Source organism: Malus sylvestris, chromosome 2, assembly GCF_916048215.2.
Source record: "Malus sylvestris chromosome 2, drMalSylv7.2, whole genome shotgun sequence".
NCBI lineage: Eukaryota > Viridiplantae > Streptophyta > Magnoliopsida > Rosales > Rosaceae > Malus > Malus sylvestris.
The window spans coordinates 34,155,888-34,164,051 of record NC_062261.1 but is presented as its reverse complement, the minus strand read 5'-3'; positions in this window follow the sequence as shown (position 1 = coordinate 34,164,051).

Here is an 8,164-nt window from a genome sequence, read left to right as displayed (position 1 = left end):
AACCAACCCGTCTCATTACAATGGGATTCTAGGGCAACCTTGGCTGATAAAGTTGAACGCTATAACCTCCGTCAAGTATCAAAAAATCCAATTTCGCAACCTGGGTGGAGGAGTCGAAGAAATCAAATCTGACTAGGCCACATCTCGATGATGCATTGTGCAAGTACCGAATGAGTAAAAAAAAAAAACCTTTACCCCCGCAGAGGCTACCGAGGTTCGAAGAGACATCGAAGCTACCAAATAGCAATTATAACAGATGGATGAAGAAAATGGTGTCCAAATCAATGTGCCAACAGACAAGACGGGATGGAAACCCAAAGAAAACGTCGAGCACATCATTCTTAATCCCCAGCAGTCGGAGAAGAATGCTACGATTGGCTCACGACTGAGCCCTAAGGTAAAAGAATAGCTCACGACTTTCCTTAGGGAGAATCGTGACATCTTCGCATGGTCACCTTTTGACATGCCCAGCATCGACCCCAAGATAGCTTGCCACAAGCTGCACGTCAACCCCGCTGTCAAACCAATAATCCAAAAGAAAAGATCATTTGCACCAGAACGAGTGGCGATCATTGAAGCGGAAATCGGCAAGCTATTAGAGGCCAAATTCATATAAGAGATAGCACACTCAACATGGCTTGCCAACTTCGTGCTAGTAATGAAGAAAGAGAATAGTAAATTGAGGGTTTGTGTAGACTACACCGACCTTAACAAAACATGCATGAAAGATCCTTATCCAGTTCCCCAAATCGATATACTAGTAGATTTAACTTCTGGGAACCAGTTGCTCAGTTTCTTGGACGCATGCTACGGCTACAACCAAATAGCCATGCACGAGCCCGATAAGGAGAAAACCACGTTCATGATCGAGTGAGACATCTACTGCTACAAGGTCATGCCTTTTGGCCTAAAAAATGTGAGAGCTACTTACCCACTACTGGTAAACATGATGTTCAAGAAGCAAATTTGAGTAACCATAGAGGTCTACGTCGACAAAATTATGGTGAAAGGGGAAGCAACGATCAGACCACATCGACAACTTGGTGAAAACCTTCGACATCCTTAGAAAGTACAAGATGAAGGTCAATCCCCCAAAATGCAAATTCGGAGTATCTTCAAGCAAATTCTCAGGGCACCTAGTAACCTAACAAGGAATCGAAGCACATCATAAGCAGATCCGAGCAATCCTAGAAATGAAGTCTCTAACTTCCTTGAAAAGGATCCAAAGCTTGATCGGACGAGCTACCGCTCTTAACTAGTTCCTCTTGCGATCCATCGATTGATGCAAGCCTTTTTTTCAAAGCAATCAAGACGGCACAACTGACACGCTCCAATCCAGGTGTTCGAATGACAACGAGATGGCTACGTACTGACCGACACCTGAGGGTGATGCAAGCCATTTAATGAATGCATATGTCGAGAACATGTGAAACATGCATATAAATTTCACACGTAACTTTGCAACGTAATATTCTAATACAACCTTTACAAAATAATATAATAATATTCAACTGCTAATACAATAATAGTGATAATGCATGACATGTTTAGAGTATACTACTAAATTAGAATACAAGCGAAAGATATAACAGAAAGTGCTATTACAAGAGATGTCAAAAGCGGAGATGATGACACAAAATCACTGGTAGGGGAATGCCTCGCAGCTCGGATCGTATGTCTCGTTCCTATATCCTAAGGGGGTGCAAAACAAAACATAAGTGAAGCAAGTTGATATATAAGTAATACTAAAACAGTTATTCGTTAACATACTAACCCCCAATTTATGAAAACTCATATAGCATAATAAGAAATAAGTTTTCTGAAAACCCTAGCATGCCATAAAACCTTCAAAAACATATATCATATATAGTATGCTTAATAGTGGTATCAAAATCGCCCAAAAGCCTTCATTTGTCTGTAGGCCCTACATCACCCGACTTAAGCCATAGATAAATCTTCATTCGCCTGTAGGCCTCTACATCACCCGACCGAAGCCATATATAAATCTTCATTCGCCCGTAGGCCCTTACATCACTCGACCGAAGCCATATATAGATATCATTCGCCCATAGACATATAATATGAGTAACCACTGAATAAGTACGTAAAATCATAGAACATAATCTTTCCAAAATATATCTCATCGAAGCTCAATAGCTCAAACATCATATCATAAATCATGTTCATAAATATCTCAGAAAACATAAATCCAGTAAGGCATGATATTTCATAAAGCGTAAATCCAATTTACTCATAAACGTTTCATAAAACATTGCCATTAAATCATGTTTTTCATGTATGCATTTCTAATAATAAAATCATGCATTTTGGAAAAAGTCCACTCATAGATACTTCGTCGTCGAAGAGTTGTGCGAACTAGGAAGGACGAAAACGTCACTAACAAACGCACCTTGCTTGACAGTTAACTCATCTTGGTTTGGCCGAAAAACGTCTCAAAAGTGGCGGTGCTCACCGAAAAACTGGGAAAAGCTTACTCCGAGCTATTTCTATGTTGGAAAATCCACAACCACATCGAAGTTCTTTGGGGAAGAAAATTAACAATGACACCATCACTGCTGAGTTCCACAGCTTGTCACTAGTTCTGCGAAGCTCCTCCGTCCAGGTGTGAAGGTGGTTGTGCGTGTGAGTGAACTCAGAGAGGAGGAGGAAGTGGTTGCGGATGATGAAGAGATCTCGGGGGTGTGGAACGAGAAGAATAGAAAAATGAAGGGGGAGAGAAAGTTATAAAAGGAAAATATCTAAAAAGTAGGGGGTGGGGATATCTGGATAGGGTAAGGTTAAGGGGACAAGAATCCCAAGTGGGTCCCCTTTGGTTTGCAATTTAAGAACGTATAAGATGATACACAAAATATCCGGAAACGTTCGACGGTTCAAATGTAGAATCTTCGTTATAAATCCGATTTCAAATTCGTTCGTAACTATACGTTCGTGGCGATGAGTACAATATGAATAAATTAATTAAAATAAGACTACGCATTTCAACAAGACGATCAACGAAAGTCAACTAAAGGGTAAAATGGTAATTTCATAAATCTGATAGTACAAAATACGATAAATCAAAGATGGGGTTTCACAATAATGATCGATGCAAGCCTTTTTTCAAAGCTTGACCTGAGAAGTTCATTCGTAGCGTGTCACTAACATCGAAACTCCGAGCCGAAATGGTGGGGTTTCTTAAGGGAAGGGGGACGTTGTTGACCCTTTTTATGGTTGCACTTCAATATGTGTGAATCATATGAAGAGGGACATGTACGTTGGTCTTTTACAAATTACAACAAAGCAACACATCGATGGTTAGTTCCAATTATTTTGATTCAAATTCTGGGTATGATAATTTTAGTTATTGGGTATAAGTCTATCTACAAGTTTGATCGTTTTTGGATGATTGTGAAATTTGTTGTGATTGTTCTTTGAGGTTTGTAACAAGTGACGAAGAATTTAGTGAGGGTTATCGATTGAGCATGCCGCCAACATATTCACAGCCCCACACTTCAATTACTTCCTCACACGTAATTACAAATACGAGGGATGAGAAAATAACTGAAAAATTTAGAAAAATAGCCTTTTTCAGAAGCTTAAAAAGGTTTTGTCTTCTATTTTTTTACAAAATTTGTAGTGTTCTTCCCTTTTTTAAGACATAACTAACTTAATTTCATTCAAATTCTTTGTCTAGTTCGAATTGCTCAATTGAGACTCCCTTAAGAACAACTCAAGTCCATCTCAACTACGGTAAGATAATGTAGCAACTATTGCGAGTTATATATTAGTTAAAGTGTAAATAGTAGTTTATTGTCCCACATTGGTGAAGTACATATGTAATACCAATTGTAACTCCTATATATACTCCACTTTGGAGATTAATGAATATATAAGAAATTCCCAAATATTGTCATATATATTTTTTGTATTTACCATGTTTAGTTTAATATGGTATAAGAGCAGTTCGCTCTTGGTGACCTATGTGCTTTAATTTTGTGCCCACATTTTTCGTGATTTCCTTCGTGAGGGAAAAAAAAAGTGAATAGTGTCGCACTACAGTACATCGCTTTGCTACAGTGTGTGAACAGTGATCCTCTACAGTGCCGTGAACAATGATTGTTATAGTGCCGTGAATAGTGCTTGCTACAGTGTTCTAGTAAATTGTTTTCATTCCGCCGCGTATCTTTTATGCCTTTATTGTTCGTGATTTTGTTCAATGGCTCAATATAATCATAGTGTTGTTATGCATCTTGGTGGAACAAATAAATGGATAATTGATATTGGGGCCACTGATCATGTGACTAGTGATCCTAGAGTGTTTGATGAGTTATGTGACTAGTTCGTGATCCGTTTATTACTAGTGCAAATGGAGCACCTTCCCCTGTGAAGGGTGAAGGCAATATCTCTCTGACTCCAACCTTATCACTGGTCCGTGCTTTGCTTGTTCCTGATGTTAAGTGCAATCTTTTGTCGGTAGGAAAACTTCTTGATACCTTATATTGTTCTACTCACTTCTACCCTACGTATTGTTATTTTCAAGACATTCAAACTCAGAAGATAATTGGTCATGGTAAAAAAAATAGGGGGTTTGTACATCTTGACTATGGAGGATACTGTTGTTTCCGGTTCAAATAATCATCAAGTTTTAAGTGCTAAAGTGGACGACAAACATCAAATTTGGTTGTGGCATCGACAATTGGGACATCCATCATTTAGTTATATGAAGCATCTACTTCCTTCTTTGTTTCGCACTTGTAGTAATTCAGAGTTCAAGTGTGAAACATGTGTCAAGGCTAAGAGTCATCGTGCTTCCTTTCCTGTAAGTGATTCTAAAGCTACTTTGCCATTTGATTTGATACATTTTGATGTGTGGGGTCTGGCCAAAGTTACTTCTAATGGATTCCGATGGTTTATTACTTTTATTGATGATTGTACTTGGTTAATTTGGGCGTTCTTAATGAAGAATAAGAGTGATGTTCTTTTACTTCTTCAAGAATTTTGTACAATGGTATCTACTCAGTTTCAGACCAAAGTTAAGGTCTTCAGGTCTGTTAACGGAGGAGAATATGTGAATCACACGTTGACATGTTCTTTTCATGATCATGGTATTATTCACCAGACGACTACTCCGTTTACACCCCAACAAAATGGTGTGTCCAAACGAAAGAATCGTCAAATAATGGAGGTTGCCCACTCCTTGATGTTGGATAAATGTGTTCCTAATCATTTGTGGGGTCATGCTGTTTTGGCTGCTGTGCATTTGATCAATCGTGTTCCAAGTAGAGTTCTTGATTTTCAGACACTGTTTGATGTGCTACAAAAACATGTTTCTCTTGTTTCTGAATCAAAGCTTCCTCCGAAAGTGTTTGGGTGTATTGTGTATGTGCATGTCTACTCTCATCAGCGGAGTAAACTTGATGCATGTGCTCTCCGGTGTGTCTTTATTGGATATGCTAACAATAAAAAAGGTTATAAGTGTTATGATTCTCTGACTCAAAAAAACTTATATTACCATGGATGTCACCTTCCATGAGGAAGTTTCGTATTTTGTGAAGCCCTCTTCCGACTCTCCACTTCAGGGGAAGAGGGAGAGTGAAGTGCAAATTCAAAGAGATTGTATGGATGATGTGTTACAAGCAGAGTTGGGAACATAACCTATTATGTTGCCTGATACTAATCAATCGGCTACAGATAGTGATTGGTTACCTGTCATTCCCGGAACTATTTCTATTGACGACAGATCAGATGTGGCCAGCGAATTACCTTTTAGTATGTTTGATGAATTACCCTTCAATGATCAGTTGCCTGCTGCTGATATGTTTAACGAGTTGTCTGATGATGGTTCGTTCAGTGAAGATTCTTCTAACAGTTTGGTACAAGATGGTGGCATATATGAGGTAAATTCTGACGATTCTTCTACTTATCAGTTACCTCCACGAGCTAATCGTGGAAAACCTAAAGTACAATATGAGCCTAATATGCATGCCAAAGCCAAATATCCTATTAACAATTATGTGTCTACTCATCGTTTGTCCAAACCATATGCATCTTACATATGTCAGCTATCTAGTGTATCAATTCCAACAAAATTGCAAGATGCTTTGTCTGACCCTAAGTGGGTTAACGCCATGAAAGTTGAGATAGAAGCTTTGGAAAAGAATTCTACTTAAGATTTGGTTCCTTTATCAAACGGGAAGAAAACCGTTGGATGTGGGTGTTTACTATTAAGCAGAAAGCAGATGGTTCTATTAATCGGTATAAAGCCAGATTAGTTACTAATGGTTATACTCAAACCTATGGGGTGGACTATCAGGATACCTTTGCTTCTATTGCCAAACTTAATATTGTGTGTGTTCTTATGTCCTTAGCATCAAACCGGGATTGGCCTCTGTTGCAGTTTGATGTTAAGAATGTTTTCCTTCATGGTGATCTTAAGGAGGAAGTGTATATGGATCTCCTACCTGGTATTGGAACATCTCCTGAAAAAGGTGTTGTATGCAGGTTACGAAAGGCCTTGTATGGTTTGAAACAATATCCTAGAGCGTGGTTTGGGAGGTTTACAAGTTCAATAAAGAAGTTTGGGTATATCTAGAGTCATTCAGATCATACTTTGTTTTCTAAAACGACAAAATGGTAAGCTAACTACATTGATTATTTATGTTGATGACATGATAGTGACTGGTGATGATCAGAAGGAGATACAACGCCTTCAAAAGTACCTAGCTACTAAGTTTGAAATGAAAGAATTGGGTGAATTGAAGTATTTTCTTGGAATCGAGGTTGCACGATCCAAGCATGGTATTTTTCTGTCTCAACGGAAGTATGTTCTTGATTTGTTAGCGTAAACAGGTATGTTAGATTGCAAACCTATTGATACTCCGATTGATTAGAATCATCGTCTGGGCTTATTTCCAGATCAAGTTCCTACTCATAAGGAACGGTATCAGAGACTTGTGGGGAGATTAATTTATTTGTCTTACACTCGTTCTGACATTGCTTATGCAGTTAGTGTGATAAGTCGATTTTTGCACTCATATAGTAAAGCTCATATGGATGCAGTAACCGGTATTTTGAGGTACTTGAAGATGGCTCCTGGCAGAGGCCTGGTTTTCTCCAAGAATGGTCATTTGAATGTCGAAAGGTATACAGATGCAGATTGGGCAGGTTTTATCATTGATCAGCGATCTACATCTGGATACTGTACGTTTGCGGGTGGTAATTTAGTTACTTGGAGAAGCAAGAAACAAAATGTGGTGGCTAGGTCAACTGCAGAAGCTGAGTTTCGTGATATGTCTCATGATGTATGTGAGTTGTTGTGGTTGGAAAATTGTTGAGAGATCTTGGGTTTAAACCCAAAGGTGCTATGAAACTTCATTGTGATAATAAGGCTGCTATTGAGATTGCTCATAATCCAGTGCAACATGATTGAACAAAACATGTGGAGATTGATGGACATTTCATTAAGGAAAAATTGGATGCTGGAATTATTATGTTTCTGTTTGTGGAATCTGAAGATCAACTTGCTGATGCTCTTACTAAGGCTGTGTCTAAGGTCTAAAATATCGATGATATCGGAAATATCGGTAGTCCAAAAACACGGAAATTTAGATAGAAATATCGGGATATTATCGATATCGATAAAAATTGAATAAAAACCACGAAAATTATAAGAAAAACTTGGAAATTTTTATTGAAACTTTGCAGGATGTTTATTTAGTCAATTATCTATTAGTTTATCACAAAAAATTGGAAGGAAATGCATTGCATGATGGATTTAACTGATTTAAGTTGATTATATAGCGAGCTAGCAAACATTTTAAGTGTAGAAAATATGTAGTAATTAATGAAAGAAGTTTAAATACACCATAATCATTTATATATAATGAATTAGTAGAATATTTTACACTTTATACAATACATGGTAAGATACATGAGTGACTTAGTACCACATAGAGTTCCTATCAAGGTCTAAAATATCGATGATATCGAAAATATCGGTAGTCCAAAAACACGGAAATTTCGATGGAAATATCGGGATAATATCGATATTTTAGACCATGGCTGTGTCTAATAGTGTGTTTTCCAACTCGCTTGACAAGTTGGGCATGCGTGACATCTTTGCACCAACTTGAAGGGGAGTGTTGCGAGTTATATATTATTTAAA